The 27,074-nt window shown below is 35.7% G+C and overlaps 1 protein-coding gene, 1 non-coding gene and 1 pseudogene across 3 annotated transcripts in view; 1 reads left to right on the forward strand and 2 right to left on the reverse strand.

Moving 5' to 3' along the window:
* Positions 1 to 27,074, forward strand: part of DIAPH2 (diaphanous related formin 2) — a 971,442-nt gene that overhangs the window by 815,530 nt on the left and 128,838 nt on the right. The gene's annotated exons all lie outside the window — the stretch shown is intronic.
* Positions 1,160 to 1,266, reverse strand: LOC113597453 (U6 spliceosomal RNA). Its single transcript, XR_003418218.1, has one exon. It is a non-coding gene; the product is annotated as a U6 spliceosomal RNA (small nuclear RNA).
* Positions 11,191 to 13,103, reverse strand: LOC106971753 (heat shock factor protein 2-like; annotated as a pseudogene).

Below are 27,074 nucleotides of genomic sequence, written 5' to 3' on the forward strand. Positions count from 1 at the left end.
GCTCTAACTCACAAACCGTGAGATCATGACCTGAGCTGAAGTCAGAAGCTCAATGACTGAGCCACCCAGGTGCCCCAAAGCTGGATATTGAAGTATGGCTTCTTTCAGCTTCTTTTCTGGTTCTATAACAGGTGGTACATGTCCTGGCATAATTGAAGGTGGAAAGAACGGTGGTTGGGTAGGATTAATCACAGAATTTTACTTCCTGTGTGACCAAACCTGCTTTTGTACCAATTAGCTATGACCTTTTATTCTAGCCTTAGGGTATGAGATTATTAGAGGCAACAATTTCTGAAATATTTTCTTTCTAATATTAGTTTAAGCAAATGTCTGTGCAATGCTCTTATTTCATGATTGTTGTGGGGGTTTTTTTCCTCCATGTGCTACTTCTTTCCACTAAGCTGCTAAATCATTTGCAGAGGAATTAACGTAATGTTTCTAGAAACATGAATAGCTTGTGGCCTTTTCTGAGTGTCCTACTTCAGAAATAATGCAGCTGCAGTAGCATGTGCCTTTGTTTCTTCCCATTTCTCTCTGCAGGGAAGTTCCTGCTTTAAGGTAGACCTGAGCACTTTTATTCCTGGGATTTTTCTCTAAATGATGTGAATGTTTCCATCATGTTTTCTAAAGTGCATTGTTTCTTTGTTAACGTATTTCACTATGGTTGACTCTGCAGCTTGTAGGAATAATGAGGAGTGGACAAGAGACTATAAATGAATAATTACAAATCAATCGTTCCTATCAGGAAAACAACCCCCAAAAAAAGGCTGTATGAATACAGTCCCAGTAACATGATCTTTAAAGATGACACACAGTGCATTTGTTACTTGTGTATGTGATACAAAGAGTATCTCTACAGGCCATAAGATGTCAAAAATGCAGCTAAAATGAGAACAAGCCACTGGTACATTTTTCATGATACTTTGGTCATAGGACTACATCGCTTCACATGAAAAGGTCTTATTTGACTTGCATTTGGAACAGAGAGTGAAAGGACTTTGCTGAAGGTGGCCTTGTTTAGTCCCCTCCCCCTAACACATTTCTTTTATGTGATTCTTCCACTTTCATTTCCCATCTTATTTGTTTTCAATCTGAATAGCACACTTTATGAAATGGTCACTGCTTTTGAAGTTCATTCTATAGAACTCTAAGTTTTACTGAGAAGAAAATAAGTTACTCGAATTTGTGTGTCATCCTTGTGCAGGGGCCATGTTAGTCTTCTCTGTATTTTTCCAGTTTTAGTGTATGTGCTGCCAAAGTGAGGATGATAACTTTCCCCAAAAAATAGGTTATTGAACAAATTAGTTAAATCTCATTCAAATAATAGAAGAAAGCAAACTTGGCTTATTCAACTTTGACATCTAATTTGAATCTTTTGTGCATGCTGTCCTCCTGAAAGTGGCCACCACTTGTTAAATTTGAATAGGAGAGAACAAAAAGAGATAGTACAATATTACTTCTTTTCACTAGCTTTAAATTAATTTTAGATTGCACAGAACTACATCTTCATTATTCAAGCAAGAAATTTAATATGTACCCCAAAGGGTTCTACTCTTCTAACTCCTTTCATAATGTCAGGATTCTGCATCAGAAGAACAAGGGAACTGATATTTTGTTGTGGTATAAATGTTTCTCCTTCTAAAGTAACAAAGTTAAAAAATTCTTTTTTCTCATGTTTATGACTCTTCTTTGGCTAATTAAAACAGACTTCGCATGAATAATTTATATTATGGACTACCTTCTTCTTAAGCATTCATGGAAGGAAAAATAAAGTTTTAAAATAAAAAAAAAGCCTGCTTTGAAAAGATTATATATCATTGACACTTTTTATCATTTTTATTTTCCTAAAGAAGCTAATTTTGAAACATATAAATGCATTAATTTGGAAATTAATCTTAATTATCCTTGCACTGGTTATGCTTCGTGATTAGCACTGGTGCAAGCTTATAATTTAAAAACCTCATATATTTTTACTGCTATTTGTACCCAGCTGTGTCAACTGTACAAATGATAAAATAATAATCAAAGGACTGATGGCTCAATATAATAGCTATTGTGCTTTAAATATCTTTTATGCTTTGACATTAACTGTCTCTCTTACTTTAGTATCTACTTTCCAAAAATCTACTCATTCCTGACACTATTTAACGGGGGTTATTAGTCCTTTGACAGCACTGCATGCTATTAACAGTATCTCTTAATTTGCTTAATTTCCTGACATTTTATATGTTAATTTTTTACTTTGGAATTTTTAAATGCCAGATTTGTGCTTAAAATAGAAAAACCCTCCACTAATAAGATTTAGTCATATAACCTAAGTACTACAGAGTTATCCCAGATATAATAGGGAGAGATAAAGAAGGGATCACAGATAATAAATTTGCCCTGCTTCCTCCACAAAGTTATTACTGCAAGCTTTAAGTCTCAGCTTTAATTGATAATATAAATATGGGTTATGTAAGGAAAGCTTATACCTATTTATAATAGCATTCAAATTTGGTTTTAATAATTGCTTTAGGCCAAACCATTCCATAAACAATACCAAGGCAATTTGAAAATAAGTATTTGTTGCATAATCTTTTTTATTGCATATGCATTTTATTTTATGATTTTTGTAATTAAAGTAATATAAATAATATTTCCTAGCTAACTACCAGGTAAACAACTTTACACAATATAAATGTATTTTATCTTGTGAAACAACTGATGGTCATTCAAAAGGAAGATTGTTGGGGAGGGGTTGGAGAAAGTAGTATTTTCAATTGGCTACCAGGCTTTTAACAAAACAATTCCCACTGTAATCTGAAAGAATTTCATCTAACTAAATCCCCACTCAAAGGACAAGCATGGAGTGAGGGCTGTAGTCAGAGGAACAAAGGATGAGAGGACCAATATCTGAATGAATTCCCCCATGGTGCTCTTTAGAGGGGCCCATTATGCCCTGGGTTAGCACCTCTCACCATTACTTGTGAAAATAGTTGGCATTGAGTGATGCTGTATGTCTTACATTGTACTTGCTAAAATTGCTTATGCAGTTTCAATTGGCCATGGTATTTATTATGTTCTATCCTCAGCATTATGTAGCATGATTAAGCCTATAAAGAGGCTGCTTTTTTGTGTGTATGTGGATCAAGTGATTGTTATGCATTGTGCAAACATCAGTTCAACTTTCTTGAGTGCCATGGCACAAAAAAGTGTTTTGTGTTATTCTTCAAATTCGATATTGCCTATATATGTATAGCTCCATCTATTGGTGAGCACAAATCTGTTTTAATGTGAATAGAAGTTGCACATGGATATCAAAAGATAAAAAATCCCCTAAGATATTATAAAATCATGTTATACAGCTCAGTTTCTACAATGGTTCAAATACAATGGACATCTGTATGTACTGTGAATTAGTATACATACAATTTTTAACCCACAACACCCTTAACTATGGCTTTAGAACTGTAAACTTGTTTTGTTTCTTTTAAGGTATGTGGAGGTTGGAGGATAACTTTTAATTATAAAAGTCTCTTTGAAAACTAGACTGGTAAAATGAACTGTATTGTATGTATACGTATATGCATGTAGTTCTTTTGGTATCTGGTAAGAACTAGCTGCCATTCTAGGATATTTTCCAGTCTCTACTTTGGCTCTTTTACATATGAGATTCTCATTCTTCAGCCCCCACCTCTGTACTACTTCTGCACTGATCCCTTCAACTGCATTGTCTCTTCTCTTCCCATCTACGAACTCTTATGTTCCATAGTTTACTGAAGTACTATAATTACAGCTTGTATCTTTTATTACTATATCTCTACGCTGTGCTTTTCTGTAGTAGTACAGAATATTAATGAGATTAGCACCTGTCATTAAGATGTACTACCCATTTTTTTAGCGTTTATTTATTTTGAGAGAGAGAGAACAGGGGAGGGGCAGAGAGAGAGGGAGAGAAAGAATCCCAATCAGATTCCTCACCATCAGAACAGAGCTTGATATGGGGCTCAATCCCATGACTGTGACATCATGACCTGAGCTGAAATCATGAGTCAGATGCTTAACCAACTGAGCCACCCAGGCATCCCAAAATGTACTACCCATTTTGAGCAACAGCTTTAAGTCACTGCATAAGCCTTCTACTTAATGGTTTACCTTTTTTTGTTTGTTTTTGAAGAAGGGGAAATTTGTGATTTAAAAAAAAAGTATAGCCTCTCAGAAAATCTAACATTGCTAACTCATCCAACCCTCCAAAAAAGAGAAAGTTTTGACATTGAAATGTGGGGAATCTTCATATTGATAGCACATTTTCCATACTTAAATAAGTAAATCTATGAGTTAATCACAAATGAGAATACTTGCTTATTTCCTACTGTGACTGTGAAGATAAAATGAGATAATAGGTGTAAAAATTTTTTGAAACTTTACAAATTTATTCATTTAAAACTTGAACAAAGCTTTAAAGTGTTTCAAGTTATCATTACTATATTAAATCAATGCTACTGGGCGCCTGGGTGGCTCAGTCGGTTGAGTGTCCGACTTCAGCTCAGGTCACGATCTCACGGTTCGTGAGTTCGAGCCCCGCGTCGGGCTCTGAGCTGATGGCTCAGAGCCTGGAGCCTGCTTCCGATTCTGTGTCTCCCTCTCTCTCTGCCCCTCCCCCATTCATGCTCTGTCTCTCTCTGTCTCAAAAAAAATAAATAAACATTAAAAAAAATTAAAAAAAAATCAATGCTACTTATGTCAGTGGCTTCCCATTACTTCTAGGAAAATCCAGATTTTTTACTGTAGCTGCAAACGTTCTATGATCCAACTTATACCTACCTAATCCTCTTGAATAGTTTTAAGGCTGTGAGGAAATAAGGCACACAGCTATAAAACTATTATTATATTGAAAAGAAAAGCATTGTTTTAGATGTACAGATCTTCCAGTATTCATCCCAGAAACTGGGGCTTTTGGGTAAAATTTGAGTAGTAACAAGGTAGTTAAGAAGATATGATGCCAGAATAGTTTTATGATTGTTTGGTCATTATTATGAAAATAGGTAAAATGTTATCAGTTTCATTTATGTCTATAATTGATTAAGGTAGTGAACAATTAAAATGTAAGCCAAAATTAATGAGGTGTTTAATTAATAGTATATTGAACTTCCAGTTACATTGCCAATCGCATTATTTCAATATTTAGTAAATTTAATATTTTCTAAATGAAATAATTAGAACAAATCTTTTTTTAAACTTTCACGTCCCCATACTTCAGGTTCTAAATAATTACAATGAAATTAAATGCTCTACTAATGCAAATTTACAAAGCAGTGGAAATATTGCCTGTACCCTAGCAATCACAGTTAAACCTGAGACATATTTTTTTCTGAGGCCACATCTATAATATGGGAAATGTTACATTTTCTTGGGTAAGCTTTTCTTTATTTCTTAGTTTTTTTTTTAAATTCCAGTTAGTTACCATACAGTGTAATATTAGTTTCAGCTGTCCAATACAGTGATTCAACACTTCATGTAATACCTGGTGCTCTTCACAAGTGTACTCCTTAATTCCAATCATTTATATAACCCATACCCAATCTACCTACCCTCTGGTAACCATTAGTTTCTTCTCTATAGTTAAGAGTCCTTTTCTTGGTTTGCCTCTCTCCTTTTTTCATCTATGATCATTGGTTTTGTTTCTTAAATTCCACATATGAATGAAATCATATGGTATTTATCTTTCTCTGACTGACTTATTTCATTTAGCATAATAACTCTTTAGCTCCAACCATGTCTTTCCAAATGGCAAGATTTCTTTCTTTTTTTATGGCTGAGTAATATTCCATTGTCTGTCTATGTATGTGTGTATGTATGTATGTATGTATGTATCTATCTATCTATCTGTCTATAAAACCTCTTCTTTATCCATTCATCAGTCAATGTATTCTTGGGCTGTTTCCATACTTTGACTATTGTAGATAATGCTGCTATGAAACATCAGGGTGCATGTATCCCTTTGAATTACTGTTTTTGTATTCTTTGGGTAAATACCTAATAGGGTGCAATTGCTGGACCATAGGATAGTTCTGTTTTTAACTTTCTGAGGAACCTCTATACTGTTTTCCACAGTGGCTGCACCAGTTTGCATTCCCGCCAACACTGCAGGAGGGTTCACTTTTTACCACATCCTCGCCAACACCTGGTTTTTCTTGTGTTGTTAATTTTGGCCGTTCTGATGGGTGTGAGGTGCTACCTCATTGTACTTTGGATTTGTATTTCCCTGATAAGTGATGTTGATCATCTTTTCATGTGTTTGTCAGCCATCTGTATGCCTTCTTTGGAAAAATGTCTATTCATGCCTTCTGCCTATATTTTAATTGGATTGTTCATTTTTGTGGTATTGAGTTGTGTAAGTTCTTTATATATTTTGGATATTAACCCTTTACAAGTATGTCATTTGCAAATATCTTCTCCCACTCTGTAGGTTGCCTTTGAGTTTTGTTGACCATTTCCTTCACTGTGCAGAAGATGTTTATTTTGATGAAGTCCCAATAGTTTATTTTTACTTTTGTCTTCCTTGCCTCAGGAGACATAGTGAGAAAAAAGTTGCAACAGCCAATGTCAAAGAAGTTACTCCCTCTGTTCTCTTCTAGGATTTTTATGGTTTTAGGTCTCACACTTAGGTCTTTAATCCATTTTGAATTTATTTTTGTGTATGGTGTAAAAAAGTGGCCCAGTTTCATTCTTTTGCATGTAGCTGCCCAGTTTTCCCAACACAATTTGTTCCCATTGGAAATTCTTTCCTGCTTTGCCAGAGGTTGATTGACCATAAAACTCATTTATGAGTTTTCTATGCTGTTTTATTGATCTATGTGTCTGTTTTTATGCCAGTGCCATACTGTTTTGATCACAATAGCATTGTAATATAACTTGAAGTCTAGACTTCTGATGCCTGTGCTTTTCTTTTCTTTTCCTTTTTAAAATTATTATTTTCTTAATTTTTTAAAATTCATTTTTATTTTTTGAGAGAGGGAAAGAGAGAAATAGAGAAAGAGAGAGAGAGCATGCAAGCAGGAGAGGGCTAGAGGGAGAGGGAGGAAGAGAATCCTAAGCAGGCTTCATGCTCAGTGCAGAGCCTGACGTGGAACTCGATTTCACAACCATGAGACGATGACCTGAGCTGAAATCAAGGGTCCTTTCTCTTTACTTTTTGGTAAGTCTGGCTAGAGGTTTATCAATTTTTTTTTCAAAGAAACAGCTCCTACTTTCATTGATCTGTTCTATTGTATATTTTAGTTTCTACATCATTTATTTCTTCTCTTGTCCCTATTATTTCCTTCCTTCCACTGGCTTTAGGCTTCATTTGTTGTTCTTTGTGTAGCTCCTTTAGGTGTAGAGTTAGGTTGTTTATTTGAGATTTTTCTTACTTCTTGAGGTAGGCCTATATGGCTATATACTCCCCTCCTAGGACCACTTTTGTTGCATCCCAAAGATTTTGTACTATTATGTTCTTGATTCAATTTGTTTCCATGATTTCCTGGTTGATCCATTCATTGTTCAGTAGCATGTTGTTTAACTTCCATGTATTTGTGGTCTTTCTGAATTTTTCCTGTGGTTGACTTCTGATTTCACAGCATTGTCATCAGAAAAGGTGCATGGTATGATTTCAGTCTTTTTGTATTTGTTGAGGGCTGTTTTGTGACCTAATATGTGATCTATTCTGGATAATGTCCAACATGCACTTGAAATGAATGTGTATTCTACTGTTAGGATGGAATGTTTTGAAAATATCTGTTAAGTCCTTCTAGTTCAGTATGTCATTCAAAGCCATTGTTTCCTTGTTGATTTTCTATTTAGATGATCTGTCTATTGATGTAAGTGGGGTGTTAAAATCCCCTACTATCATTGTATTATTATCAATAAGTTACTTTATGTTTGTTATTAATTGTTTTATATATTTGGGTGCTCCCATATTGAGTACATAGAGTTACAATTATTATATCTTCTTGTCAGGTAGACCCCTTTATTATCATATTGTGCCCTTCTGCATCTCTTGTTACAATCGTTTTCAAGTCTAGTTTGTATGATATAAGTGTTGATACTCTGGCTTTCTTTTGACATCCATTTGTGTGATAAATATTTCTCCATCCCCTCACTTTCAATCTGCAGATGTCTTTAGGTCTAAAAGAATTATCTTATAGACAGCATATACATGGGTCTTGTTTTTTTTTAATCCATTCTGATAGCCTATGTCTTTTGATTAGAATGTTTAGTCATTTACATTCAGAGTAATTATTGGTAGATATGTATTTCTTGCCATTTTATTACTTGTTTTGTCATTGTTGCTGGAAATTTTCTCTGATACTTTCTTTCTTTCTTATCACTTTTGGTCTCTCCTTTGCATGCAAAGAGTCCCCTTTAATATTTCTTGCAAAGCTGGCTTAGTAATCATGAACTCCTTTAATTTTTGTTTGGGAAACTCTTTATCTCTCCTTCTGTTCTGAATAATAGCCTTGCCGGATAGAGTATTCTTGGGTGCATATATTTCCCATTCAGCACTTTGAATAAATGATGCCACTCCCCTCTGTCTTGCCAAGTTTCTGTGGAGAGATCTGCAGCTAGCCTTATGGGTCTTCCCTTGTAAGTTAGGGACCTCTCTTGTCTTGCTGCTTTTAAGATTTTTTGTTTATCAGTATATTTTGCAAATTTATTTTTTTAGGTTTTAAAATATTTATTAATTTATTTTGAGATAGAAAAAGCACGTGTGGGGGAGGCGGGTGGCATGGAGAGAAAGAGAGAATTGCAAGTAGGCTCTGTGCTCTCAGCACGGAGCCCAATGCGGGATTTGAACTCACAAACCACGAGATCATTACCTGAGCCAAAATCAAGAGTCAGAAACTTAACTGACCAAGCTACCCAGGTGCCCCTATATTTTTCTAATTTGATTATAATATGTCTTGGCGTTAGTCTGCTGTTGTTGATTTTAATGGGAGTTCTCTGTGCCTCCTGTATCTTGATGTCTGTTTCCTTCCCCAGATTAGGGAAGTTTTCAGCTATTATTTCTTTAAATAAACTTTGTGCCCCCTTTTCTCTTTTCTTCTTCTTCTGGGACTCCTGTAATATGAAAGTTTTTACATGTGATGGAGTCACATAAGTTCCATAAGCCTGTCCTCCTGTTGTATAGTTCTTCCTTCTCTCTTTTGTTTAGTTTCATTAATTTCTATTATTTCATCTTTTAGGTCACTAATTCATTCGTCTCCTTCCTCTAGCCTCCTGTCATTGCATTAAGCCTCTTTCCAATCTCACTTATTGCATTATTCTCCTCTGGTTGATTCTTTTTTAACTCTTTTATCTCTGTGCTAATGGTCTCCCTGATGTCTTCTATTCTTCTCTCAAGCTCAGTAAGCATTCTTATATTGTTGCTTTAAATTCTCCATCAGGCATGTTACTTATATCTGTTTCACTTAGATCTCTGGCCATGGCCTTATCTTGTTCTTTCACTTCCATCTTTGCATTTTCTCTAAACCTCTGGCTGCTTCTTTATGTTAGAAAAGCCAGTTATGTATGCACTACTTCTTCAATGTTGCCTCTTCTCTCCCTTTGTCACCAAGTCACTTGGTTCTTGACCATGATGCATCAAAGAATTGGAGACCTGAGACCAGAATTTATTGAGGAGATAAGTATGGTACACTTTCAAGAGCAAAAATCAGCAAATGCCAGAGCATGACTGGCAATGGGACGGAGAAGCTCCAGCTGTATCTTTTTAAGCCAGCTTTGTATACGTGTATATTTGGCTTCTATTGACATCTTTGATTGACAGCTATCAGTTGTATAATATTTTGGCTTCTGTACATGCACCTACCCATGATATATCATATGTTTTTATGTATTGTATATTTATGAATTTCTAATGAGCTTTTGCTGTGACCTGAAGGGCAAGTGGCACCTTTTGTTCACATGCTCTGTTCTTGGAAGTCCCCTGTGGCTTTTGATCTAGCTCTGTGGCTACCCCTTTCCTGTTCTGTTAGCCCTTAAAAGTGGCTCTGAGGGAGTGGCTGTTAACCCTGGTGTGTGTGGGGGGGGTGTCTCCCAGTGTGTGACCAGAATCTGGCCTTTGTTCCTCCTTACTCATGCCTAACTAACTGCCTAACACTTTTAGTTGTGAAGCTTGTTCTGTCAGTGTTCAGGCTGATTTCTGAGTTATTTAGCATGATCTGATAGTTATCTAGTTGTGTTCATGGGAGGAAACAAGCCTAGGATCCTCCTACTCTGCTGCCATCCTGGTTTTCTGGCCTTTTTTTTACTCCTAGAAAATACTGAAGGTGTGAGTATGTTAAGACTCACTCACAGCAATAAAAAGTGATATCTAATATGCTGACTCCATTGGATGAGATGAACTGATTATCAAAGCAGATAACATCTTACAAAGCAAAAGCACAAGATTCAAAACTAGTCACAATTGATCTCAGCTCAGTAAAATATATATATACAGTTGCTGAAAAAATCAGAATGATACAAAACAAAATATTAAGTCCTTGTAACTGTATCACAGTACTATGGGTAGTTTTTACTTTCTTCCAACTTTTCGTGATTATATCATCAGAATAAACCAAATAATAATTTAAATATTTTTGTATACGACATTCATTATATTTATTTTACTAAATAGTATGGTTCAAAAAAACACAAACAAATCAGAAAATTTTACTTAAAACTACTCCAACAAGATGGATGGAGTTGATGCCATCCCATTCCCTTCTTTCTATGTATATGAAGCTGGAGCCATATCTGACAGCAAACACTCAAGTATACTTTGCTTTTCCTGTTGAACGTGAATGAACTTCTGTGAACAAGGCAGACAAATGAAGTTTTACAAGAAACAGGCACTTTATTTCCCAGTTTTTAAAATTAAGCCAGGTGAAAAATATTTAGTAAAAGTAACAGGAACAGACAAAGCTTTAAGAGTTCTACCATTAGTTCTAGTGACTTACACTCAATGCAAACAGCATCAAACAAGTAAAACAAACAAAAGTTTAACTGGGGTTAATGGGCATATATGTAAAAAAGAAATCCAATTTACTATAACTGGAGAAAAATGGCCATTTGAATCCAACTTAAAGGTATACCAACAATGTGCATTAAATCTTGTGTACCTATGTAGCTGTGTAATATCTGAAAGCTTTGCAAGAGTATGTAAGCGAGAAAAGCAAAAGGTGCTTTTGATTCCACAGTATCTGACTAAACAAAACAAAGCAATTTACAAAAAAAAGTACCAAATGATACTTTAAAATAAATAGTTAATCATTTTGATGAATATATACATGTAGAGTCCACTTCTTGGGGATTTAACTATCTAAAAGTGGCATATCACTATCCAGAGTTGCAGGAGCAAGTTCACATAAATAAAACAGTGTGGCTTCACTAGCTTTGGCTTCAGTCAGTGGCTCCAGGTGAACAAGATTACTTTGGGTTGTCTCCGGATCTAGGCTTCTATCAGAAGCTCATCAACTTCTATGGGTTTATGTACAGAGGACATAACTTCTGATGATGCTGTACTCCCCTATTCAACAGTAGAAGCAGGGGTCCCATCAAGGAATGCAAGAAGTAGAAAGGCAGTGTACTGGATAATCTGCTTATCTGTTTTGGGTTTAGATTTTCTTCCCTCTTCTGAAACTGGCTGAACTACATTGTTCTTGGTAGTTTCTAATCCTTTATTCTCAAAATCAACCAGGAGATATGGGTCTATGGTAAACTGTCTTCCTGACAGCATGGCTTGGAAGTCCTCTAAGCTGCAATCAATACTGTCAAGATAATCCAACAGCTCAACCTTTCCCAAAAGATCGATGTTATCATTTAAAATGGAATCCAACGGGGCGCCTGGGTGGCGCAGTCGGTTAAGCGTCCGACTTCAGCCAGGTCACGATCTCGCGGTCCGTGAGTTCGAGCCCCGCGTCGGGCTCTGGGCTGATGGCTCAGAGCCTGGAACCTGTTTCCGATTCTGTGTCTCCCTCTCTCTCTGCCCCTCCCCCGTTCATGCTCTGTCTCGCTCTGTCCCAAAAATAAATAAGCGTTGAAAAAAAAAATTAAAAAAAAAATAAAATGGAATCCATCATGGTCACAGGATCTTCTGTGGTCAGACTAGGTGAGCCAGTTAGCTGGACAACACTAGACATGAGAGGGCTGGTGCCATTACTGCCTGAACTTAGGGATTCTCTAGCTGGTTCATTCTGATCTCCACTCTGAATAACTAGTGCATACTCATCTTCATTGTCATCTTCAACAATGACAATATCAGGGTACTGGCTACAGTTGGAGGGATCACATATAACATCCTCATTAGTTTCTGGGATAACTGGGATATTTTCTTCAACTGCATTATCATCAGTTGTATCATAAATAATGATGTCATCTGAAATCCTCTCCCTTGGCTTTAAGCCTTCAGTCCTACTATGTGGAACTTTATGATGGTGATTATCAGCTTGTTCTTTGACTATATGTTGAAACAGATTCTTCTTTTGGGCTCCATTAGTATTTAGAAGTAGAGGCCTTTTACGTTTTAAACTCACAAGTTGGTTATTCTGAAGCAACATAACAATAAACTAGACAATCTTTCAAATAACTTGTTGCTGTTGTGCATGTTTTGCTCATAATTCTGACACCTCCTTCCAAAGGGATTCATTCTCACTTTTTAGTTCAGAAAGCCTGGACTCAATAGTTTCCTGTTTTATTTGAACTTTCTGAGCAATACTTATAATTTTTGTTAAATCTTCCTGACAAATCTTATTTTCTTCTGGTTTTGAAGATGAAACCTTGCTTTTAATGTTCTCCAACAAGTCATCCTGGCCTTGTTTGAAGTAAGAATGCTGAAATTCAACAGGACCATCTCTTTCCTGCTTTACAGGAACCATACATATTCAGTTGCCTCACAAAGCTTGCCATGTTATTGTGCTTGAAATATTTTGGAAGAATTTCTTTTACAAATCTTTGTTCATCCAGAACCAGAAAACTTTGGCCATTCTGGCTCCAGGTGAAGAATTCGTTGGTATGGGTTTCCTCCACAAGTGTCCACAGCTTGCTGAGGAAAGCTGGCATGTTTGAATTCTGCTTCATTGTTAACCACACACGCAGGGATTCCAAATTCTACACCAGAACACAGCGGTGGTGGTGGCAGTGGCGGCGGCAGTGTTAGTGGTGGTAGTGGTAGTAGTGGTGGTGGTGGTGGTGGCGGCCAATTTAAATATTTTTAAAATGAGAGAGAAATTTAAAGACAGATTAGTTCTGCTCTATTTAAAAAAGAAACAAACAGACACACCTTAAGTATGCCTTTGTTGGATTCAGAGCACAGCCCAATATTTGATGTTCATAATTGTGTGAACCAACAATGATGTATTTTCTCTAGATTCTCTTTATATATGCAACAAAACGTATAATATATCTGTGAAACATTTCTATATAAATGGCTAAGGTAAAAAGGGTTGGTGTTTAAAATTTATAAACCCTCAGCTATCCAGATCAACTTATTCTCTGAGGTTTCTAGATAGTGGAGATCTTATTTTAGGTTTTTCTATTTTAAAATGAAATTGCTCTAAAGCTATGTGTCCTATTAAATTTTGCAATATTATTATATCTAAGCTTCCTCTCCTAAGTGTCCATAGCTATTTATTGAGGCATTATTCTCAGGTGCCCATGGATACAGATGTTTAAGTGATTGCTATTCAAACATGAGGTTTTTGCTGTTTCATATTGCCTTTGTTAGTTGACCCTTGCTTTTTTTGGACTTTCACAAAGTAAGAAAAGAAATATTTATGTATTTCCCAACTGTTACAGATTATTAAAAGCAAATCATAAATTATTCAATCAATTTGGAAAGCTTCCTGAGAAAAAGTATACAACATAAGAAATACAGTATTTAGAAATCATATCTCCCTGCAAGTTGTGTTACAATTGAAGCACAGTTCCTACTCAGTCCTCTCCTCTTAAAAGTAAAATCACACAATAACAACAAAATAAATTCTAAAAGCAAATTCATTTCCTTGTGGAAGAATCTAAAATATTATATTCATCTTTTATGTATACAGTATTCTTGTAGCATTATTTGAATCTTCATTACTGCTTAGCAGTCTCCTTGTTCATTGTACACTGAATCACATGCCTTGGTAGTTGTTCTAGATTTCCTCTACTCTCCCCAATCCTTTAAACTAAAACCTACACGCTTCAATCTCAGTAAATTATGTTCAAAGTTCCCTCAATTTCTTTCAGTATCCCTTCTTGAGACACACACTATACTCTTCATCTTACTCTTCTTACGCCCTTCAGACTCATGTGTCATGAGTTATCCTATGTTTTTTTTTTCTTTCTTCTTAATGTCTTGCTTTAAATTTATTTCTTTTTCCTACAAAAAGGCTTAGGTCTTTATGCAGAGAAAGACAGATACCATATGTTTTCACTCTTATGTGGATCCTGAGAAACTTAACAGAAACCCATGGGGAGGGGAAGAAAAAAAAAAGAGGTTAGAGTGGGAGAGAGATCCAAAGCATAAGAGACTCTTAAAACCTGAGAACAAACTGAGGGTTGATGGGGGGTGGGAGGGAGGGGAGGGTCAGTGATGGGCATTGAAGAGGGCATCTTTTGGGATGAGCACTGGGTGTTGTATGGAAACTAATCTGACAATAAATTTCATATATTAAAAAAAATAAAAAGAAAAGAAAAGAAAGCCTCAATGATAAATAAACCAAATAATAAATAAACAAAAAAAATCTCCAAGCTACTATCTTATGTCTAGCTGGGGAAAAATGACATGGCCACACCAAAAAAGATACACACACACACACACACACACACACACTATATACATATAAACATATGTGTGTATGTGTGTGTGTATATATATATATGTGTGTATATATATGTGTGTGTGTATATATGTGTGTGTGTGTATATATATATATATATGTAAACAATGACACCATAGATGAACATTATATGGCTACTGAGAACTTGCCTCTACTAATTAGCTGGTTTAATTGGAATTGCTTCATCTGATGTGAAGCCTTGATGATCAGCCAATACTTTTTAACCCTTACTCTTTATTGTGAAATTTTAAAATATATACAAAATAGAGTAATATAGTAAACCCAGCACCTAGCTTCAAAAATGATCAATTCCTGTTCAATTTTGTTCTATCTACTCCCACCCTTGGATATTTTCAAGTAAGTCCTAGACATTACATTTTTTCATCTGTAAATATTCTATATGTATTCACAAAATATAAGGATTATTTCTAACATAACTAAGTAATATTATCATACATTATGAAAAATATTTCCTTACTGAGAAATATCTGGTGTTCACATTTCTTCATCTACTACTTTCCCAGCCCCCATTTTGAATCAGGAACTGAATAAGATCTGTTTATTTCTGTTATTCTCTTAAGTCTCTATTTGAAACCGTGACATCTGTCTTGTATTTAGTTATCAATTGCTATACATCAAATTACCCTCAAAACTTAGTGACTTAATATTATAAATACTTATCATCTTAAAGTTTCTGTGTGACAGGAATTTGGGAGCAGCTCAGTTGAATGATTCTGTCTCATTGTCTGTGGCAGTCAGGACTTTGTCCAGTCATCTGTGGGCTTGAATCTGCTTTCCAGTTTACTTCTGCACCATGTGAGCCTCTCTGGAGGGCTTTTTGAGTCTCCTACAACATGATATATGGGTTCCCCAAGTGTGAGTGATCTGAGAGAGAGAGCAAAGAGGAAGCCATAGTACTTTCCATGCCCTAGCTTGACAATGACATAACAACACATCTGTCATATTCTATTGGTCATACAGACTAACCCAGAAATAGTGTGGGAGAAAACTTTACCAGAGCATGAATACCAAGAGTTGAGGATAATTGGAGGGGTCATCTTGGAAGCTAGCTACTATACATCTTCATCTCTTTTTTGAATTTTAATTTTCAACTGTTAATTATGGAAGGAACCAGGTCATTTGTCTGATAGAGTTTGTATTTTTTATTTTTTCATCCCAGTGGTGTTATCTACATATATCTTTACCTATCTCCCCATCCCACATATTTTCTATAAACTTAGATATAGAAGCTAAATCAGATTTGGGTTCCATGTTTTTAGCCAGACATCCTTATTGTTGGTGATGTGCTATTTTTATAATGGAGCACATGCTGGCTGGTTGACTCTTAGTGTATCAGCAGCCATTTATGATCATTGTCTGGATCCATTAATTCAAGAGTGATATTCTATCATCCCTTCTTTTTAAAAATCTATTTGTAATACTTCTATAAAAAGATATGTCCCCTCATCAGCTATTTGGTCTCATTCAGGTATATTTCATGTGGAGAAGACAGGGTGAATGCTTGATTCTTTCTCTTTGTTCATCAGTTTTCAAAATGATTTGTTGGTTCCCTAGAATCCCCCAAAAGTATCAAGTGAGGCCTGGAAACCATCATGGATATGCTGAAGCAGACTGTCTGGGGATGGACTCTAGGCGTGGGTATTTTGAAAAAGCTACTAAGTGATTCTGACTTACTCCTCTGTTAACTTCTACTGGTCTCCATTCCCAGAATCTGACTTAATAGGTTTAGGATGGGGCCCAGGATTCTGGTTTTGTTTTCTGTTTATAATCTTGAGATAATTTTGTTGAGTTGACAAGTTTGGGGAACATAAGCTAGACTATACCTTTTCATATTTACTATGGCTATATGCATCTTTGCTATTCTCCCATGACCTGGGCATTACACATTTGCCCTCCTACAACAAACTATTACACTGAGAGTCTGCCTAGCATACACTCTGGAGTTAGAATGGTTGGGTCCAAATCTTGGTCTGCCACTTACTAGCTTTGTGATCTTGGGGAAGTTAATCACCTCTGTGTCTCACCTCTGGAAATAATACTAGGATTCACCTTATGGTTGTTTGGGGACTAAATGAGTTAACATTGGTAAAGTGCTTAGAACAGTGCTTGTAAGGATTTCTTAAGCACATAATAAAGCATAGTTCCCTCTGAGAGAGTTATCCCTGAATACTCGGTTAATAAAAGCTAGGCTTGGTAGTTATTATTATCATCCTTATTGTGTGAAACGGCATTTACTTATTTATTTATTTGCCGCCTTGTTTTATTTGACAATGTGTTTTGCACATTCTTTTATATGAGTGCATAGTTATCTTCCTATTACTTTTGTACTGCTGTCTAGTATTTTTTTAAACTGACATTTAATATGCCAGGCATGGTAGATTATATATTTTCTAGTTCACTTAATCTTCATATCAATATTTTAAGATTCAGAATATTATTCTTATTTTATATAAGGGAACTGACTCCCTGAGAAGTTCAGTAAGTTGCCCAACATAATAAAGCTGATAAGTGATGGTATAGATATAACATATGTTAAAGAAACAGTGTAATGATTAGGAACACAGACTCTGGAGCTAAGCTCTCTGGGTTCAAATCCTGCCATTTCTGCTTCTCAGTTGTGCATCTTGGGCAAGTTACTTAACCTCTCTCTATTTCAATTTCCTTTTTTGTAAAATGAGCATGATAGAAATACCTACTTCATAGGTTGTTATGAGAATTAAATGAATTAATACTTGCAAAGTGCCTAAAATGATGCCTAGTACACCATAAGCACTTTGTATACTAGCTATTACTGCTATTATTAATCATTAGCAATTAATTTTATTTGTTTTGGCTTACAGAAAAGGCAGAAGTTAAGAGGGAGAGATTGAAAGTGTTCATAAGGAAGGGAATAAACATAGGAGCATTAACTTTCAGGAGGAGAGAAAAAGGAGAACTGTTTCTACCACAAAGATGGACAAGATAGAAGATAATTGATGTCTAGGTGAAGGCAAATGATGAAACTCAGGAGACAGACTCATTCTTACAAGGTAGAAGGCAAGATCATCCTTTAGGAATGAGAAAAGGAGGGTAGAATTGGAAGCCTGTAGAAACAAGGGGAGTTTGAACACACTTGAGTAAGCCAGGAAGCACATAATAGACATGGCCATGTTAAGTTTTGTTAGTAATCAATCATAGCTCGATTACCTGAGGCTAAGGAAACTAATGTCTAGGGGAGCAGGTTCCCATATTATTTGAAGCGTAGATCAGCATCCTAGTGAGGCCAGCAAGTTTGGGCATGGTTGAGTGGGATGGTTATGACGATAAAGTAGAAGTGAAGGTGCATTGAGCAGGCAATCAGGAGACTTGGATTCATTTTCCAATTCTGCTATCACCTATCAAATAGGTCACTTAACCTCTGCATCTCAGTTATTTCCCTTATGACATGAGAGAGCTACATCAGATTATCTCTAACATCCCTTCTAATTCCAGAATATGTGACCCTAAGGGTCTGATTCTAGAGGCTAGCTGTAGGATAAAGCAGTCAATTGAAATGCCAAAAGTAGGAAAGTGATGAAAAGGCTCAGGGAGGTTGGGATGCAGGTTCAATGAAAGTGAAGGTAGATGAGGAGACTCATGATAGTCAGGTTCAATCTCAGTCTTTTCCATCTTTAAAATTTGTATCTGTGTTCAAAAAATTTTAAGATGAGTTTGTCCGTTTTTGTAGCAGATATCATGGATATTGTGAAATTAATAGGCAATGTTTGACAAACAAAAAAGTAAATATTATTTGAGTTCTCATATTTAAAATATTCATTAACACATCAAAAATAGTTTACTTATAGGGATTTATTTTTCTGCTTTTAAGCAGAAGATAACAAAAGGATTTTATGTTTTCCTGTGCCCATAATAATACTACACTTTGGAGTAGCTAACTAGGTTGCTTGAACATGCTGTTACAGAACTGGTTAATCCATAATTCAGTAGGTTCTTGGCTTCCAAGTTGTCTGTTGACAATCCTGAAGAAAGTAGATGGAACTAATTAGCACTCAGCATTATAAAATAGGAAGAATTAAATAAAGCAGCTTCAATATTAAACTCAGACCCCTATGAAGATATTCCCTTTAGTTATGGGGATTTTGAAATGATGGACAGGCTAAACCAAAACTCATAATCCTATTACGGTCTCCTACACCCACCTAATAAGCTTCGAGAGCTGTTTCCTTAGAGTCTGGGATATTGCCATCTTCCTCTAGGCTTTCCTGTATACAGCTTATAAATTCTTTACTGTTCCCACTAAATACTTTGTTATTTAAAATAGTGTAAAAAGAGAGTATGTAAGTATATATACATATTGATCCATTTTGACTGTAATAATACCATTGGCCTGTAGAGAACTTCAGATTATTAATAATTTCAGAGGAAATATTTTTAAGAAAAAAGCTCCAGGCTTAGCTGTAATGAGGCATTTGAAAAGGAGGAAGGGATATGTTTGTGTACATAATGAAAATATTGAACCCTTTGGGATGTTATAAGCCATGGTGTACTAATAAATGATTTTTTCATTTCAGTGTTCCAGCAGACATATTTGTACCCTTGATGTACCCTTGCAAAATGCCTTTAGCTCACATTTCCTTTTAAATATTTCTACCTCCTGACATTTGATACTAGGGGTGAGGGTACAACAGGGTGAGTCTGATGGAGAAACGAGAGCAGTAGTAAAAAGCAGACAAATTGGTGGTTTAGAATAATCAGCCCATTTTTAGCTGAGCTGTGCGGTTCATATGAATTAATTAACCGCTTACAAGCATTTGTCTCACAATCCTAATTCTCATTCAGTTCAATGAGTTTTATAATTATCATTTAACTAAATAGCACGAAAAACTGTTTATATCTTGACACTAAGGGAGCTTTAGTAGAATTCTCTTCCTATAAATCATCTGAACTTGTTTACAATTTGCAGTAGTCTTATTTTTCTTCTAGTTTGTGCTCAGGTTGCTGTTTTGCTGTTTTAGAAAATATTTTCAGGGTACAAATTACGGAACATGCTTTAAAGTTTGGTTTGCCTTCTAAGGGTAAAGGACCTCAGTAAAGAATATTTTCACATTTTCATTGGGGGAATGTAGGCTTAAACTATTATCTGTCATGTTAAACAATTAATCCAATGGTGCTAAATGGATATAGAATGATTAATTACTCATTCTTAAGACCTGTGTTATTTAGTTTCTGGTGATAAGATGGTGATAAAGCACCCAAAAAGAGAGAAATGAGACTATTGTATTGACGATGCTGAAAAACATTATGAAAACACTAGGAAAATATGTTTGTGATGAGAGGCATATGGGCCATCCCCCACTGCTGCTGCCTTGTATATGTAATTACTTTTTCTTTTCATATAAAAGGTGATATTAATAAGTATTTTACTTAAATGTGTCTTTGTTGATTACAAGGAACAAAAAGGTATTTTTTAAATTGAAGAATAATTGACATACAATACTGTATTAGTTTCAGGTGTATAACTGATTGGATATTTATATTATTATGAAGTGATCACCTTGGGAAGTCTAGTTACCATCCGTCACCATATAAACTTGTTACAACATAATTGACTATATTCCCTATGCTGTATATTACATCCCTGTGACTTATTTATTTCATAACCAGAAGCTATATAAATTGAGCTTATTGAACAGCTACAGAGAAGCTCATGGGAATTCAGGATAGGCAATATCCTACATCTAGATCTAGATGCCTGAAAATGGGAACTTCGTTCCACATTCAGATTGTCTCTGGAATGCCCCACAATACGAGTTCATGGGCCTTTTTTAAAGGGTACTTTGCTTCTCTTGTGCTTGGAGGGAGACTCTACTTATCCTGGTCTAACTGCTCCTTCTAGCTCTGACAAGAACTGTTGGTTCCAATTCCACATTCCAGTCAGAGGAGCGTTATTTTGTTGTTCTCCCCCAACCACACTTTTGTTTTGTTTTGTTTTGCATTAGGGCCTAGGATAGCTGCCCTTTAGGTCAGATTACTGTCCAGGTTCAATTAGCTCTTACTATTTAGGTGATATGGTAAGTAATATAATGAGAATATATTACAATCCTATGGGATGGGTGAAGTACTATTATTCCTTTTATAGAGGGGAAAAATGAGGCAAGGAGAGGTTAAGTAACATTTCCAAGGTCATGTAGCTTCAGGGTCTGTGCCCTGAACCAGCGTATTCTACTGATAGGAGCTATTTGCTGAGTTACAAGATGTAGTTTCTAGTCCTTGACCTGCTACTATGTGAATGACTTGGGGGAAATCACTTAATCTCCCTGGGCATGGAACCATTCCATGAACAGTTTAAAAATTATTTTTCTATTTTTTTTTATTAAAAAGCTAAAAGAGGACATAGAAGCCCAATAATACATTGTGTTCAGGCTTCTTTAGTTAAAGGAATAGAAATCAAACTGGCTTGAAATAAGTGGGATTTATTCAAGGACATGATAGACAACCTTTTGGACATCCAAGGATAGGAAATAGCAGTCAGACCATAGAGTGCCATGGACTGGAAACAAAACTGGAAAGTTAGAAATACAAGCTTCTTTCTCTACCCTTCCCTGCTCTCACTCATCTCTGTCTCCTCTTTTTCTCTATCAGTTTCCTTAGTTTAAACATGACTGCCATAGTTGTGATAAAGCATGACCTTTACTTCAAGTGCTAATCTTTACATGACATTGGCCTATTTGAGTTCACATTCTTGTAACAGAATCTAACTGGAACAGCCTCATGTTTGGATTTGTTCCCTTGGGTAAGGTGTCCAAAGTGTTTCAATCAACCAGGGCAGGAATAAGATCACATGGTTCATGGGATTGCTACCTCTTCCAGGAACTATTTGGAAGAACATATTCTCTGAGGAAGAAGTATAGGAAAGGACAAACAAATGGACAGATATTTGCTATACCCATAAGTCTAGTCTTATAACACTGTTTTAAATATATTGTGTATTTCTCCATAGATCACTACTTTGGCTACATAGATAATTTTTCCATGTAATAAGCACCTTGCTGTATACCAGGTACTTTACTAGGAGTATATTAGGTGCTGGGCCTCTATGTCCTTATCTGTAAAATGAACGAAATGTCCAACTTTACAGTTCTGGACACACACATTTGTGTGTTTATTTATATTTTAATGAAAATATTGCTCTTACTACTAGCCTAACAAGAATTTATTTATACAAATAAATGTTCTTCAGAGTGCCATGATTTGAGCTAAATGAGAAATTCAATATCATTTCTTTATAGTTGCACCTAGTTTTTAACCAAACATTAGTATTACACAGCTTAATTACCAAGCTTATCTATTCTATTTGACTCTGAAATACTCGTCCAAAATTCAGGTCTACTATAAAATATCAAAGAATTGCTTTCATTGAAACTATGTAAAAGAATGTGAGGCTGACTCTAAATACATCCCAAAGAGGCACTTCACATATATCTCACACAGTGATAGAATCAAGCAATGATTCTTTAACTCCCACAGCAACCACATTGATGAGACAAGATCTCATTTGCCAAGACATGTAGGTTATTTAAAAAGTCATTGACATTACTTATAGTATCAAAATAATAGGAAAGTATAAAAAATACAAATGCCCAGTTCAATCTATAGTTAACCAGTTATGTGGCTTAAAAAATAATTTGGTTGGATCCTTTCCTGAAGTGTTAAAAAGAATTCTATCTCCCATTTACTGCTCTAACCCATGATCAGTATGTTTTTCTTATTCTCACGTAGAAAAAAGAAAAAAAACAGATTGAAATGTTTTGAACACACCGAAAACTAAGTAGATGAATTTAGAGCTTTTAGAAGAATGAAAACACCACCCTGCCATAGATCTCTCCCTGAACCAGCCAATTTCATTAATCCTTGTTTGTTGTTGTTGTTGCTTCACTGTAGTTATGCAGAATCAGTGCTGCTAGTAAAGGCAAGAGCCCCAGAGAGGGTGGAGTTGATGTTCAACAAAGTAGATTTACCAAATCTGTTAGTATGTGCCTGGTTTCATGTTGGTGTTAGACACTATCTTATTGTGATGGCTGTGTAGCTTGAATGTGTGTGTGTGTGTGTGTCTGTGTGTGTAGGTATGTTTGAACGTATTTCTGCTGACAAGCTCAAAATCATGGGGTTATTATATATGCTTTATTTAAGAAGTGATTTGAGAAAAGTGTATATTTTTTTTCTCTTTCTGTGGATTAAAGTATCTTAATTTCTCTCTTTTTAAAGTCTGTCTAGATTAGTCATTCAGATTTCTAAGAGGAATGGAAGACAATTTCAAACCTAAAATTAGCATTCTATTTAAGCAGTATAATCTCATGAACACATCCTTTTTTCTAAGGCTGAGAACAAAAAATGTTTTACTAAATTTAAGGATAACTGATATGAAAAGTCCATCATAAAAGTGATTTCAGAAGTTTAAAATGTTAATCACAACTTTCATACTCTAAAACCCCATGTTCCTCATTTAATTCCAAGAAGGTAAGTCACTTGTTATTTCTAGAAAACTATGAATAGTTACACTAATTTATTTTTGTTGTTACACAAAGATTTTTTTAAGTTTATTTATTTTGAGAGAGAGAGAGAGACAGAGAAAGAGAGAATGCATGGAAAGGGCAGAGAGAGAGTGAGAGAGCGAGAATCCCAAGGAGGCTCTGCACTGTCAGCATGGAACCCCATGCAGGGCTCAAACTCAAGAACCATGAGACCATGACCTGAGCTGAAATCAAGAGTTGGACAGTTAACCAAGTGAGCCACCCAGGTGCCCCTATTATACAAAGATTTGAAATCAATGCATGGTCTTCCTTCTTCCTAATAGAGACTAATATACTGGTTTCCACACTTTTCCTGTGGAATTATACTTTAAGACCTAAGATACAGTAGAAATATCCTTCTAAGTGACCCAGGGACTACTTTTGTACAGGACATATTTTTGGTGTTAAAGTCCTGACTCATTCCTGTCCTGGCCTTCTGTCTCATCTTCCCTGTTCTACATTTATAAGCTGGCTTTAATGCGTAGGGAAGAAACAGAAAGATCAAATAACTGTAAAATGAATAGATTTTTTTAAAGTTGAACATAACTTTAAAATATATTTCACAGTCTACAGAGAAATAATATTTATATTTATGTCTGTCTGGTGTTTTCAGATACCATAATTTACCGCTTTGGAAAATCCTAGCAGAAACCATGTATTTAACATGGGAGTACACAATTATATGCTTAATCTAAACCTACAACAATGTGATTGGACCTGATTTGTAGAGCAACTATAAAAGCTGAAAAATTATCTTGACAACATTCCTGCCGGGATTGGCCTTCAGTAAATGTTTGTGGTGGTATTTGGAGGTCATTGCCAATCTAATAGATCACTATGGCTTAGGAGATGATGCCTACAGTAAAACTTGAGTTCACTGCTTATCAGGGAATAATTGAAGCCTCCCAAACTGAAGGTTCATTAGGTCAGTCTGTAAGAGCCCTCAATCAGACCAAGTTGGCAGGGGAATACTTTTTTTTTAATTTTTTCTAACGTTTATTTATTTTTGAGACAGAGGGAGACAGAGCATGAACGGGGGAGGGTGAGAGAGAGGGAGACACAGATCTGAAACAGGCTCCAGGCTCTGAGCTGTCAGCACAGAGCCCAACCCGGGGCTCGAACTCACAGACCGCGAGATCATGACCTGAGCCGAAGTCGGCCGCTTAACCGACTGAGCCACCCAGACTCCCCAGGGGAATACTTTTTAAAAAAAAAAATAGAGGCAAAATTTTCCCACTTAAGATTTTCCCACATTATATTCCTACTGCCATTACATTGTCCACACCAGGGAGTAGAATACTAGGCCATTATAAAGTTCCTAATGTCAGCCACTGGCCACTGTCACTTAAGATCATGGCTGCTGCTATCCTCTCTATAATCATCATCATCACCTAGGGTGATTTTCAGGAGAGAATGGTTCTCAAAGTAAACAAGACTCTAAGGAAGATAGGGACTTGTGTCATATTCATTAGCGCCAGTATCTTACCACAGTGATACACATAGAAGGTTCTCAGTTGTGTGTTGATCTTAACACCAAGGACAGAAACTATTGTGTGACTTTAGCCTACATATGGCCTTTACCACCCCATTTTCCATCCCTTTTGGTCTAACAGAATTTGAAAAAAACTATTTCTTCCATATTTTCAATACGTATTGTTTTATATTTAGCAAGCCTATGTTATTTGAGTTTGATTTTGGTATATCTATGTTGAGATAAAAAGAATATTTCAAAGGACTTTTTAAAAAAATAGATTACTGTAAAGGAAACCAAGAAGGTTTGAATATGTAATTTATTAGTTTTTTTTTAAGAATTGTTTTTTATGTTGAAGTAATCTCTATACCCAATGTGGAGTTCGAACTCACAACCTTGAGATCAGGAGTTGCATGCTCTATCAACTGAGCCAGCCAGGCACCCCTGAAGTTTATTAGGTTTTGTGTGTACATTTAATTTAACACTACATGTTAGTTAATATTTATTAGCAATTTAGATGATTGTGCTACTGAGATTATATCCATGTGACAAATCACAACAAAGGCAATATGTTGTGCATACCTGTCATAACTTGAACAGATGACAGAGGCACAATTTACCTCATCAAATATGCAAGATGCCCTGGTGGGGATTAACAAAAGAAATAGTTCAACTAAGAAAATGGCAGGTTGATGATGGCATGGCAGGATCTAATTATTAGCATCACCAATATAATGTGAATATATAATAAATTATATAGTTTTTAATTATTTTTAATCAGCACCAAATTAAGCTTGAGTTGTATTTATAAATCTATGTTCATGCCTAATATTTATAATTAATTTGTCAAACAATACCCTTCTCAGAATTGAGATTTAGAAAATCTATTCCGTTATACATAATTGATTTTATTTCCAGGGGGCATCCATTAGGACAGACATCATGAAAAGGCCACAGACCAAAAGTTGATTCCCTGGCTGACACCTGGAAGAAAAATAAACTAATGTTTAATGGAGTAGAGTGTCTAAATCCCTGTTTTTAGAAGAGTGCACATTCATGAATATGTATTCATTGCTGAATTCAACAGATTCTAATAGTGAAGGACATTTGTATCATAAAAAGTAGCATTTATTCATTCACTTACTACTTTCCAAAGAAAGGAGCAAGAAAGCAGCTTTGGATGGAATGCTGGCAATAACTAGTTCATTCATTTATCGTGTGACATATTCATCATGGCCTATATAATAACCAATGAAATAAAATTGTGTTTTGTGTATAATCTATAGTCTAATATTTATTCGGAGCCAATATTAAAAATGTACTACTCGTGATTTTGTCTTATTCAGAGTTCTGGGCTCAGTACGATACCTATTTATTTGCACATTTCAAAGAATTTTTGTTTTTATTTTGTCTTTTCTGTGATGGTAAATCATCCTTGTGCAACAAGGGCTAATCCAAGATCAGCTACATAAATGGCCTGAGTGCTATTTTAAACAAGATTGGGTGATTATACAACATGACTTTTTTAAAGAAAGTCAAATGCCAGGGGCACCTGGGTGGCTCAGTCGGTTAAGCGGCTGACTTTGGCTCAGGTCATGATCTCCCAGTTGGTGAGTTTGAGCCCCACATTGGGCTCTGTGCTGGCAGCTCAGAGTCTGGAGCCTGCTTCAGATTCTGTTTCCCTTTCTTTCTGTGCCCCTCCCCAGCTTGTGCTCTTTCTATCTCTCAAAAAATGAATAAACTTAAAAAAAAGTCAAATGCCAAAGTTTCCAGTAGAAACAAGATATTCATTTCAACCAGCTGTCCTACTTTCTATGTAGGCACTGAACTAGGTGACATGTAACCATCTACTACATCTTAACAGCATTCCTGAACATTGGGTTTTGTTTTCCCAAGGAAAAGGAGGAAGAATGGAGGATTCAAGAAGTTAAGTTGGTTGGCAAAGGTCACAGGTAGTGAGCAGTTGAATCAGAATCTGCACACTGGTTTGTCTGATTCCAAACTGTATGCTCTGTTATTTCCTTACAATCATGTCTTTCACTTGGGGGCTCATTCAAAAGATTTATAGGATCAATCAGATTTTCTTTTGTAACACTCCTAAAAACACTTGTAGCTGAATTTTTAGTTCTTGCCTCAAATAAGACTAGTAACAGCACTACATTTTAAAAGAATGAGTGATTAATTTGTGTACATCTTCATTGGAATACTTTTAAG

Source organism: Acinonyx jubatus, chromosome X (assembly GCF_027475565.1).
Source record: "Acinonyx jubatus isolate Ajub_Pintada_27869175 chromosome X, VMU_Ajub_asm_v1.0, whole genome shotgun sequence".
NCBI lineage: Eukaryota > Metazoa > Chordata > Mammalia > Carnivora > Felidae > Acinonyx > Acinonyx jubatus.